The sequence below is a fragment of the Canis aureus genome, chromosome 33 (genome assembly GCF_053574225.1).
Source record: "Canis aureus isolate CA01 chromosome 33, VMU_Caureus_v.1.0, whole genome shotgun sequence".
Lineage (NCBI taxonomy): Eukaryota > Metazoa > Chordata > Mammalia > Carnivora > Canidae > Canis > Canis aureus.
Window position 1 is genome coordinate 2,182,182 of NC_135643.1, and position 12,787 is coordinate 2,194,968.

Genomic DNA, 12,787 nt, shown 5'->3' on the forward strand with positions numbered 1-12,787 from the left:
ATTAGATTGGGTGGTCCCAGCAATAATCCTTTGGTGTATGGAATATAGTACATCCAGGGTCAAGCATGAGCAAGGCTGGAGGACAAAGCAGCAAAGCAGGTAGTCTGGACCTTGAGGTCATTTATCGCTGTGGCACTTGTGTCTTTCTTTAGGTCATAGGCAGTATCAGGGTACTTTCTAACTAAATGATGGAATGGAACAAAAAGGATGTCAATCTTTTGAAAGGCTCCAGCTGGCCTAAACTGCTCTGCAGGAAGGCACGTAGGAGACATTGTCTACCAAAGCAGTGAGTAATGTGCTGATGAGAGGGGCATCAGCATCACAAAGCAGTTTAAGTGGTGTCTATCTTCTCCAGGCCAGAGCTGACAGTAGGAGCTGCCATTGCAGAACTGGAGCCTCTGAGAGCAAAGGGAATTTCAGATTCTGAGCCAGTAGAGGCAGGTGACAATGCATAACCAGTCAGAAGCCAGGTGGACACAATCATTATAATCAGTGGAAGATCAGAATGGCAGCCAGACAGTGGCAATCTTGTTCAGAGACCCGAACCATGAGGATGTCCTGCAATGTGACATGGGTCCATTATATCCATGATATCATGGTAATCTGACTAGATGAGGAAAAAATGTCTATGAAATGGAAAGGAAGTCAGATGAGGCTGTCAGGCTGCAATGTATGTCTAAACTCCGGTGGAAAAAAGTAAGGTTGCATGGAAGCTTCTTAGACTGGGTGCAATTCTGAGAAAAGTTTGGCAAAATCATCACAGAGTCCTTGAGCTACTTTGTTTCCCTGCTTATCCTGCCAGAGGGCCCAGTGTGAGAAAGACTGAGGGTTATTTGTCCTAGATGATAGTAGTAACAAAGTGATAGCTCCACTATTGATTTGGCTTTAGGGAGATTCCAATTCCATGCCCAGGTACATTTTGAGGGCAGATAAACTTTGTCGTCAATTCATTAGGTGATGGGGAATAGCTTTTAATAATCATCTGGCATCTCTTTAAATCTAGTGGCTTGTTTGGTACTTAATCAGGCAATAACAAAATGTTGATAAAAATTACATTCCAAGTTATTGTTTTATGTTACATAATTTGAGACGATAGAGTGATTCCAGATAAAGTTCAGTAGCATTCTTCTTTTGAATGAACTCTATGAATCAAATGTATTTTATAATTATTGTTTATTTGATTATTAAGTCCTAAGGGTAAGTTAAAGATTTTAATTTTCTGGGAAATGTATGCCAAAGCCTGACATGGAAGATTGCTATAAAACACAAAGGATACCTAAATGATGGTGCTAACACAACTGGCCAGTTCATAAATAATATTTGCATGATTTTATAGGCTGGTTGCCAATAATTATGTTAGTCACTCCTGCTAAGGAAATATCTCATTCCAAGATATTAAAGTTAGGCCTGACTGCATAAAATCCAGAAATCTCATCATAAATTTACAGGATTTTAATAGAAGCTCATTAATCAAATTGTATGGACATGTAGAATGATACCTTCTGATGGAGGCAGGTCACGGTGGTCAAGTTTATGAAGGAAATTGATGCTGTTTGTTCTTGTATTAGAATTTATTTACTATGTCAATGTACACATTTAAAAATTATGAGTGAAATCAAAGTTATAAATCATAGTTGGTATAATCATCTTTAAAATCACATGGTATTTGGATATTATGATATACTGACTATAGAAAGTATTAACTTAGATTTACATATGAACATATTTACATATAATGGGTTCTGTTCTGTTAAAACTCATGACCCTTTATAGGATGACAATCTGACAATAGCCAATATGGAATGACCCAGTTTTGGGGAAATACACCAAAATACTACTAATACCATAAGACCACACTATAGTAATCTTATGAGATCATACCATGAGTCCTAGAAATTGAGGAAAGATATTTCCATATTAACTGTAGGATAAGAAATAACAGGTATTTTCAGACTAGGGAGAGTGAGGAGGCTTGGCATAGTTTTGCTGCTAAGCTCCATGTGGAGACAGACAGGAGTAAAAGGGAACATCCAATCTCTTCTTTGTGCAACAATGGCATTATAAAACCACTCCTTTCTGAGAAGCTGGGATTCAGAACAGCAGCTTCTAGGATGAGCCTCCAAACTCAAGGGGGCAGGCCTACATTCTAGCCCTGGCAATCCTGACATTTTGGAGGTATAGTGATCACAGTTTTGTCTTTCTGAATTTGTGAGGAGGATATCAGTTTGAGAGTCACCACTAGAAAGAACTGTGTTTGACAGAGTGACAAGTGATGAGCTCATTGGGATCAGTAACAGAAAGAAATAGCTTACAATGGCCAAGTGAGAAGCTTAGAGTAGGAAAATCTGAAACAGTCATTCCAGGGTACATGTGAAATTGTACCTATGTAAATAGCTAGAAGTCAGTGCTCCCTTCTCAACCCTATTTGACAGAACAAAACAAAACAGCCTTGTGGAGTTTAAAGGAAATGTAACAATAGCTAAAAGCTAGAGACCTCAATGGATTATCCTGTAGAAGCTGCAAGTTTAGTAACTTCAGAAGCTGGTAGAGAAAGCTTCATCCAAAAAAAAAAACAAAAACAAAAAAGAAGAAAAGAAAAAATTGATGCTGAGCACTTAGTTCAGAAGTCCCATGGACTGAGATTTCATTCTGGGCAGCTCTGGGTAGGTTGTTTTAGCATTATGGGCCTGGGGTCTCCACTCCCATCTAGGAAACAATTCCATCAGTGGTAGGTGAGCTATGTCCTCCCACTGGAGCCTGAATCTCTGACCTTTAAATATGGCTCTAAGTTCCTGATAGGCAAAGTACCAGAAGAGACAGTTACTATACTCTTATTGACTGAGAAAAAATTATGCTGTTTCTCAAGGGATATAAAGCCTTTCCTAGCAGCCAACTTCATCAGAAAATTTTCATGAGGGGCTTTCTAGAGCAAGAGCTGAAGGATGTAGTAGACCATGTCTCCCATGTTCCTAGAACAAAGAGAATAATAGATTTCATTAGCCTGTTTTTTTTTTTCCATAGCATTCCTTGATAAAAGCTGAAAGCATAACACCAAACATAGCACAGCAAATGTGATTGTGTGAGGCCAAAAAAATATTATCCAAATATGTGAGGGTCCTGTTCAATCTGAGGATGGAATGTGGATGTGCTTCATGACCTCAAATCAGCTTTTTACAAACATCACTTCTCTCAGTCTTTTGGAAAGAGGTAGCAGATGATTTATAATTAATCTCTATTAAGGGTTTAGAAAATTGGTTTGTAATTCAAACCCAATTGAATACTTTAAAAAAATCAAACGAGCATGGACTAAAGTTAATATCCAACATTATTGTAATAAAGCAATTTAACCAAGGCTTCTGATCCAGATGAATCTCCAGCTCTCTTTTGTTTGGAGGTAACCTTGGAGGTTCGCACAGGCAAAGCTGTTTTTAATGTCCCAAGTCTACTGAATACTTGGTTATAAGCTGGAGCCAAGTTTCTACATATTTAGACATTAGGCTGCAGGCCCTTTTTACCCACTTCTAGAAACCCACCTCTGACAGCTTCTTTTAACACTTGAAGGCCTGCCTGGTTTTGGGGACCTATACTTATCTGGGTACTTCTAGCCAGAGGAGCAGAGATTGTTCCCTTTTGGCATCCTGAAGGAATTCCTAAAGTAAAGCTGGTGATTCTATAGGTCCTGGCAAATTTTTCAGGCAAAAGCCAGCCCTACCCAAGATGTTTCTGTGTGCCATTGGGGTCTGAGAATGAAGAACGGGAGAGAATACTACCTACAGGGTCAACTGGCTTAGGATTTAAGAACAGAATGGAAGGTCCCTCAGCTTTGAAAGAAATGTTAAATACATCATTTGGCCAGTTTCTCTTTTGAGAAAGTAGGCTCTTTATGTCTGCTAGAATCTATCTACCAAACAGATAAGCTTACAGGAGACTTTTATGGAGTAATTAATCAGAAATCTAACTCCAAAAGCTACTTTTTAGAAACCCAATCTAGTTTGGTTACTAGGTAACTGCTTAAGAAGTCCATGTAAAGACAAGTATGCATCTCAAATCAAGACAGTACTTTTAAAGATCTCTTTTAGATGACTCATTTGAATACATAAACCACATCTTCTTCATCCCTTCATCTTTTGATGGACACCGAGACTCCTTCCACAGTTTGGCTATTGTGGCCATTGCTGCTAGAAACATCGGGGTGCAGGTGTCCCGGCGTTTCCCTGCATCTGTATCTTTGGTGTAAATCCCCAACAGTGCAATTGCTGGGTCGTAGGGCAGGTCTATTTTTAACTCTTTGAGGAACCTCCACACAGTATTCCAGAGTGGCTGCGCCAGTTCACATTCCCACCAACAGTGTAAGAGGGTTCCCCTTTCTCCACATCCTCTCCAACATTTGTGGTTTCCTGTCTTGTTAATTTTCCCCATTCTCACTGGTGTGAGGTGGTATCTCATTGTGGTTTTGATTTGTATTTCCCTGATGGCAAGTGATGCAGAGCATTTTCTCATATGCATGTTGGCCATGTCTATGTCTTCCTCTGTGAGATTTCTCTTCATGTCTTTTGCCCATTTCATGATTGGATTGTCTGTTTCTTTGGTGTTGATTTTAAGAAGTTCTTTATAGATCTTGGAAACTAGCCCTTTATCTGATATGTCATTTGCAAATATCTTCTCCCACTCTGTAGGTTGTCTTTTAGTTTTGTTGACTGTTTCTTTTGCTGTGCAGAAGAAACTTCTTATCTTGATGAAGTCCCAATAGTTCATTTTTGCTTTTGTTTCTCTTGCCTTCATGGATGTGTTTTGCAAGAAGTTACTGTGGCTGAGTTCAAAAAGGGTGTTGCCTGTATTCTTCTCTAGGATTTTGATGGAATCTTGTCTCACATTTAGATCTTTCATCCATTTTGAGTTTATCTTTGTGTATGGTGCAAGAGAGTGGTCTAGTTTCATTCTTCTGCATGTGGATGTCCAATTTTCCCAGCACCATTTATTGAAGAGACTGTCTTTTTTCCAGTGGATAGTCTTTCCTGCTTTGTCGAATATTAGTTGACAATGGAATATTCCTCAGCCATTAGAAATGACAAATACCCACCATTTGCTTCGACGTGGATGGAACTGGAGGGTATTATGCTGAGTGAAATAAGTCAATCAGAGAAGGACAACTATTATATGGTTTCACTCATACAGGGAATATAAGAAATAGTGACAGGGAATAAAGGGGAAAGGAGAAAAAATGAGTGGGAAATATCAGAAAGGGAGACAGAGGGATCCCTGGGTGGCACAGCGGTTTGGCGCCTGCCTTTGGCCCAGGGCGCGATCCTGGAGACCCGGGATCGAATCCCACATCGGGCTCCCGGTGCATGGAGCCTGCTTCTCCCTCTGCCTATGTCTCTGCCTCTCTCTCTCTATCTCTGTGTGACTATCATAAATAAATAAAAATTAAAAAAAAAAAAAAAAAAAAAAAAAAGAAAGGGAGACAGAACATGAGAGACTCCTAACTCTGGGAAACGAACTAGGGGTGGGGGAAGGGGAGGTGGGTGGGGGGTGGGTGTGACTGGGTGACCAGCACTGAGGGGGGCACTTGATGGGATGAGCACTGGGTGTTACTCTATATGTTGGCAAATTGAACACCAATAAAAAATAAATTTACAAAAAAAAAAAAAAAAGATGACTCATTTGACCAGCTAGGTTGAAGACAAAATAATGAAGTTCAGGATATAGAGTGATTTCCCTCTGTGGAGAAGATGCATGTGGACTCTGGGGGAAATGTGACCTTTAGATGAGTCCACAGGGCAGTACTAGCAGTTAATTCTTTAAGTTCTGTGCTGTATAAGATGGGACGGACCACCTGGGGCCAAGTTCATTGCTTTGACCAGGAGATGTCAGTGTTGAATCATGTACCATAACTCACTGAACCTTGAGGCACCTTGGCTAGATGGAGCTACAACTGTATAGCTTCTGAGAGTGCTTTCTGGGAAGATATCAGCAGTGACTGATTCAAGCAGTCTTAGAGGGACATTTGGGTTCAACAATCGTGTGTAAAGATAGTTCTTGGGAGGAAAATGGCTAAGCTAACTGACTTAATCAGAGGCTGATTAGTAGAAAGAGAACCCCAGGAAGAAGAGATGCTGAACATCTAAAGTAGAGCAAAGACAAACCAGTGAAGAGCAAGAGTTGAACCAACAGCTATAGGTCTCAGAAGAGAACCAATTCTAGAGAGACCAGAGAAAAAAGACTGGTTCTGTTGGCAGAAGAATTGTGGAGATTGCCTTTCAAAGCACTAGTGCTTATGGCTCTGTTGATCTACTCTCCTTCACTAAACAAATAATACTTCAAACATGTATTGAGCTAACATAGCAGGCAGCAGGTGAGCAAGACAGATGGTCCCTGCCTCTCTTTGATCTCTGTTTTCTGGTTAAGGCACCTGACTCCTTTTGGCTGCCTTGGGAGGGGTGTACCTGACAATGGTTCAAGATCCCACCTATGTGGGTCCCTCCTCTTTGGAGGCTGCTATCTTGGAGGAATGATAGCCCCCGACTTGTATGCACCACTTTAGAGTCTACTAGAATAGAAATGATGGTGATGGGGATAGGGCTTTTATCAGAAAAGAGATACTATGTGCCAGAGAAAGAAAATAATCTGTTAATTTAGAGCAACTTTGCCTCTAAAATATACCAGTGAACTTCAGTGATCTCTGGAAGCTAAAATATCTAAGAAAATAACCTAGTGGAATAGTGCTTTATACTTATGAAACAGTGGTTTTAAATACTTATTAAATATACTTTTACTTATTAAAAACTACTACTTTATGGCCTTGGGTTCCAATTATTTTATCCTATGGTCATACTAATATGTTACTGATGCTAATTCTTATTTAAGATAGTTGACTACTTATTAAAAAATTTACGTAATTCCATAATTATATAATCATTGACTTACTGGGGCCTGTTCTATTATTGGTAACTTCATATAGGGAACATATGAGTTAATTAATCACCCAAGATAACTTGGCCCAGAATCCCAGGACTCCTAATTTAGTCAACTTTGTTCATGATAAAATCTAGTTTATGTAAACAGAAAATGCACCTATGTTCTCTTTTAGGTCCCATGGGTTCAAACATCAAGGTGTAGAAGTTTTGAACATTAGTTAATCCTCTGGGGCACTCCTGATAAGATGGTGATCAGGGAAACAAGGTAAACAGACTTGCTCTATCACATCCATATAAAACCTTGCTCAGGGGGATGGGGCCAGAGAAATTGGTGCTCCATCTCCCTCACCATCATGGTGGTTCTGTACCAAGAATCTTTCCAAACATCCAACTGCAGGACATGAATCATTTTTGAAGTCTGGCCAAAATATTGCAATGCCCACTGTGGGCACTGCTTTCTTCTAATGTCAAAATGCAAGGCCAACGTTGGCTTTCTTAGATATTTGTGTTTCAAAGCCTCATGGATGACAGACAAACAGAAAAACCCCTGGGGGAAAAGCCAGCAGCAGGTAGAGAGCCAGTTTCTGGGACAAAATAATCAGCCCCCAAGGCCATAAGGGACTTTTCAGTTGTCATGGAATTAGTGACTAGAGGGGTCTTTCAGGGGCATCCTGGTGGTAACCTTGGAAAGCCCTGTGATGGGGCCAGATCTGGGTAAACATGTTATCAAGGGTCTCGAATTTAGTGTTTTGCTTTCATGATACCCTGTTCTCAGATATTCCCTAACTTGCCAACCTGTTGAACCTCCTCTGATTCCTTAAGCCCTTGGAAAAGCACACATTCAGATCAGTGTGGCATCTCTTATGTGTACCATTGTGTTTTGTTTAAAAATGGCTCTAATCCAAAGGAATAACTTATTTTGAATACTTGGAATTTGGCTCAAATGGGCCATGGCACTCTCCAAATGCCATGGTATACCCCTCTCAGCCACCTATAGCTTCATTCACACCTATAGGGAACATTTAGATCTCATTCCTACTAGTGTGTTCTCCAGGCTCACATTGGACCTCTTCTCTTTTTCTTAAATATTTATTCATAAGAGACACATAGAGAGAGGCAGAGACACAGGCAGAGGGAGCCTGATGCGGGACTCAATCCCAGGACCCCGGGATCACTACCTGAGCCAAAGGCAGACGCTCAACCACTGAGCCACTCAGGTGCCCCTGGACCTCTTCTGATGAGCTTGGCATTTAGTAATCCAGACCTTTGTATGTGCATCCTGGAAGAGTTTTTGTTCCTGGGGGCAAGTCTGAGAAGTCTACAAATCCATCCAGAAACATGGGAAGCTGTAGTGCAGACTTCAATACTTCATCTCCCTTAGCTTTTTCTCCTATCCCTTATCCTCTCTTATCTCAAGGTTCCCTTTTTCCACTCCTGTTACCTGGGTGCAAGCAGTTTAGGAGAAAATTCCAAGACCTTATTTCAGTCTCTGCTTTTAGGAAAACCCAAAATAAGACACAGGCCCTAGGTTCTGATTTGGGTCACTCAGAAAAATACCTATAAGACAAAAAACTGAGTGAGAGAAAAGTACATTATAAGCTATAAAACCACAGTAAGTTACCATTCAGTAGTGAAAGAAGAGACCAGAGGTGAAGAGAATTTTTGACCTCATAGAACTTATATTTCATGTTTTAACTTTCTTCTATTCATGAAGGAATGGAAAAATTCAGCTGTAATATGCTTTACAAACTTTATGTTGTTTGAATCTTGCTGGGATTCCTCAATTCGTATTTTTTCTAATCTTTCTTTTCAATCTTGTCGGAGCCAGTGAATTCTGTTTCCTATTCTGTCTTTGCTGCCCTCTAGAATTGGTCTTTTCTCATTCCTTAAAAAGGTAACTTTTGCCCAAATTTTAAGGGAGATTTAAGATTATCTGGCAAATCTGGTTAAGAGGCTGAGGGAGACTACTTAAGGAACTGGCATCCTATGCAGAGTGTTCCAGTTTAAGATGGTGACATAGGAGGCTCCTGAACTTACCTCTTCCCATTGACACACTGAATTTATAGCTATACACAGAAGAATTTCCCATAAAAGAAATCCAGAAACTAGCTGAACAACTCCTACACATTAAGCATACAAGAAAAAAACTACATTTAAATGGGAAGTATAGGCCGAGATATACTTTCACCAGGTACCCCACCCTGGCATGGTATCATAAAATGAGACAGTAACTCCCAACTCCCAGCTGCTCCTGAGGACTTAAAAATTGGGACCCATCATGTAGTGCCCCAACTTTTAAACTTCCACCTGAGGGATGGGCCCCCAAAACACCAGACTCTGAAGGCCAATGGAGCTTGTATTCATAGGACCCATCAAACTATAGAAAATGAAGAAATAGTTCTTAACAGGCTCTCAAAGGCTCCTCATGGCTGCTCTTCCAGGGCTCAGCACAGAGGCAGAGGTTAGAAATGTCCATCTCAAGTCCTTCACTGAAAAAAAGATCTATTTGCTTATCTTAAAAGCTGAAGCCTAAGAATCAGTCCCTTAATTTAGCATGCAACTAGGAATGACTGCTACCTCTCCCAGAGATAAAAGGGGCTATTGGGAGCCAACTCCACATTCTCCCCCTATCTTGCTATGGGTTACTGGTATCCTCCTGAAAGGAGCTTGTGCACATGTCTGGAGAACAAGCTTTTGTGGCCGCTGCCCAAAGAATACACCCCTTGAACCAATAGCTCTGGTAGCCAACAGGGCTATTTGGAGGTGCCATAGAACAGTAGCAAGTAAAGAATCAGTTCTTAACTAGCTATCTCTTCAGGACTCAGTGCAGAGGGAGCAGACGGAAACATCTAGCTCCCAGACTTTCTCTGAAAGAGATATACTTGCATACTTTAGTAGCTGCTGCCTTAGGGTCTGGTTTCCAATCAGCCAGCATCTAGGTGCTGAATGAGATTCTCCCCTTTGGGACACCAACATGTCTTGGCATGCCCTCAGCTACTGAGAGACACTAAGACAAAGAAAATGGCTTGGAGTCACAAAGGTTTGAAATATTACCAAGATCTAAGGCCATTGTAAAGGCACTCCTGCATGAATCCACTCTTTCAAGACTGGGAGAAGTAGTTGTTTTCCCTCATTTGTAGAAACCAACATAAAGAGTCAAGAGAAAGGAAGAAACAGAGAAATATTCTCCAACAGAAGAATAAGATCAAACTCAAGGAATAGATCTTAATTAAATGGAGATAAGTGATTTACCTGAAAAAGAGTTCAAAATAATCATAAAGATACCAACATGAAGAGGATAATACATGAATAAAGGGAGAGTTTCAACAAAGAGATAAAAAATATAAGAAAGTACTAAACAGAAATCACAGAGCTGATGAATTCAATAACTGAACTGAAAAATTCAATACAGGGGTTCAACAACAAACTAGATAAAATGGAAGAAAGGATCAGAATACTCAAAAACAGGACAGAAGAATTCATCCAATCAGAACAACAAAAAGAAAAAGGAATATAAGAGTGACAGTGTAAGGGATTAAGCAGACCAACATTCACATTACAGGAGGCCTACAGGAGAAAGAGAAAGGAGCAGAAAGCTTACTTGAAGATAAATGGCTAAATTTCCCTAATCTGGGGAAGGAAATAGACATCTAGATCCAGGAAGCCTAGAGAATTTTTAAAGATGAAGCCAAAGAGATCCACACCAAGAAATAGAATTAAAGTGATGAAAGTAAAGTCAAGGAGAGAATCTTAACAATAGGAAGGAAAAAAAAATTGTTATATACAAGGAAAGACTATAAGCAGATAAGACTATCAGCAAACTTTCAACAGAAACTTTGTAGGCCAGAAGAAAGTGGCATGATATATTCAAAGTGCTAATAGGAAAGAAAAGTTCTAAACCAAGAATACTTTACATGATAAAATTGTCCTTCAGGATTGAAGGAGAGAGAGTTTTCCAGACAAGCAAAAACTGAAAAAATTTATCACCATTAAACCAGCTTTACAAGAAATATTAAAGGACTTCTTGAATTAAAATGAAAGGACACTATTAATAACAGGAAAACCCATGAAAGTATAAATCTCACTGATAAAGGTAAACACATAGTTAAATTCAGAATACTCTTAATATTGTAATGGTGAGGATAAATCACCTATGGATTTAACATAAAGATTAAAACACAAAAGTAACTTTACAAAAGTAATTTTACAAAAGTAAAAATGACTTTAACTACAATACATTGCTCAAGGTAAAAATAAGTAAATTATGTCATAAAAACATAAAATATAGTGATGGGGAGGAAAATAAAAATAGTATGTATTTTACTTTATTCATATTTTACTTTAGAATGTATTTGAATCTAAGTTGTTATCAGCTTAAAATAGACTGTTATAAGTATAATTTATTTTATGTAAACCTTTGGTAACTACAAGCAAAAACCTACAGTAAATAAACAAAAGATAAAGAGAAAGGAATTTAAGTATTACAGAAAACCATCAAATTACAAAGGAAGGGACAAAACAAACAACAAACAAAAAAACCAAGGGCATTACAAATAACCGGGAAACAATTAACAAAGTGACCATAGTAAGTCCATACCAATCAATAAGTATTTTAAATGTACTTCTTTCTAGTCATTTTGCTCAGTGCAGAGTGGCTAAAAACAAGTTGTATTGGAAAAAGGAAGAAAACAAAACAAAACAAAACAAAACAAAACAAAAAACCAAGGAGGGGTATCCTATGGTTCTATATACGTAAATCCCTCGACTTCCCCTGGAGCTTTCCAGTGCTGCTTGGTCCAGAACTTGCTCTTCCCCTGTCCTCCCAGCTGGTCTTCTGGGGAGGGGCTGCTGTGCTGATCCTCAGGCTGCTGTGCTGCCCCTCAGGAGGGGCAAAGCTTGGGGACGCCCGACGGCAGGAGCATCCTCGCTGTCCTGTGCCCTCCCCACCTCCGTTTGTCCCGGGAGGCTTTTGCCACCTGGCCTTAGCCCGGCTCCTCACGAGGCCCTTCCCTCACTTGATTCTTTTTATTTTTTTTCCATCTTCCTACCTTGTTAGAAGCACAAACTCTTCTCTCCGTAGCGTTCCAGCTGTTCTCCCTTTAAATCTCAGGTCGAATTAGTAGGTTTTCAGGATGATTTGAAAGTTATCTAGGTAAGTTGGTGGGACAGGTGAGTTGGGGACCCTACTCCTCTGCCATCTTGCCCCACCCCTGTCAGTATTTTAAATGTAAAAGGAATAAATTGTCCAATGAAAAGACACAGAACAGCTGAGTTGACAGTAAAAAGATCCAACTATGCTGTCTACAACAGACTCACTTTAAATGTAAGAATACACAAAGATTGAAAGTTAAGGAATGGGAAAATCTATTCCATGCTAGTGCAAACCAAAAGGAAGCAGGGGTAGCTATACTTGTGTCAGATAAAATAGATGTTATGATAAAGACTGTAAGAAGAGAAGGTCATTACATAATGATAAAAGAGTCAATCCAACAAAAGGATATAAAATTTATATTCATGCACCCAACATAGGAATACCTAAATATATAAGGAAATATTAGCAATCCTAAAGGGAAAAATAGACAGTAATATTTTAATAGCAGGACATGTCAATGTCCCGGTTGCAACAACACATAAAGTATTCAGAAAATCAAGAAGGAAACATTGGACATAAACGACATGTTAACTAGATGTCATTAACAAATATTTGTAGAACATTATATTGAAAGTAGAATACTTCTACCCTACGACCCAGCAATTGCACTACTGGAGATTTACCCAAAAGATACAGAAGCAGTGAAACACTGGGACACCTGCACCCCAGTATTCATAGCAGCAATGTCCACAATAGCCAAACTGTGGAAGGAGCCTCA

The 12,787-nt window shown here is 39.5% G+C and overlaps 2 long non-coding RNA genes across 3 annotated transcripts in view; one reads left to right on the plus strand and one right to left on the minus strand.

The window, feature by feature from the left end:
- Positions 1–12,068, minus strand: part of LOC144304132 (uncharacterized) — a 72,080-nt gene extending 60,012 nt beyond the window's left edge. Inside the window, exon 1 of the long non-coding RNA XR_013371098.1 lies at positions 11,966–12,068. This is a non-coding gene — a long non-coding RNA (uncharacterized LOC144304132). The remainder of the gene's footprint in view (positions 1–11,965) is intronic.
- The window catches only part of LOC144304131 (uncharacterized), a 138,936-nt gene that overhangs the window by 43,112 nt on the left and 83,037 nt on the right, over positions 1–12,787 (plus strand). For both annotated transcript variants that reach the window (XR_013371096.1, XR_013371097.1), the window contains exon 3: positions 7,091–7,182. This is a non-coding gene — a long non-coding RNA (uncharacterized LOC144304131). The remainder of the gene's footprint in view (positions 1–7,090; positions 7,183–12,787) is intronic.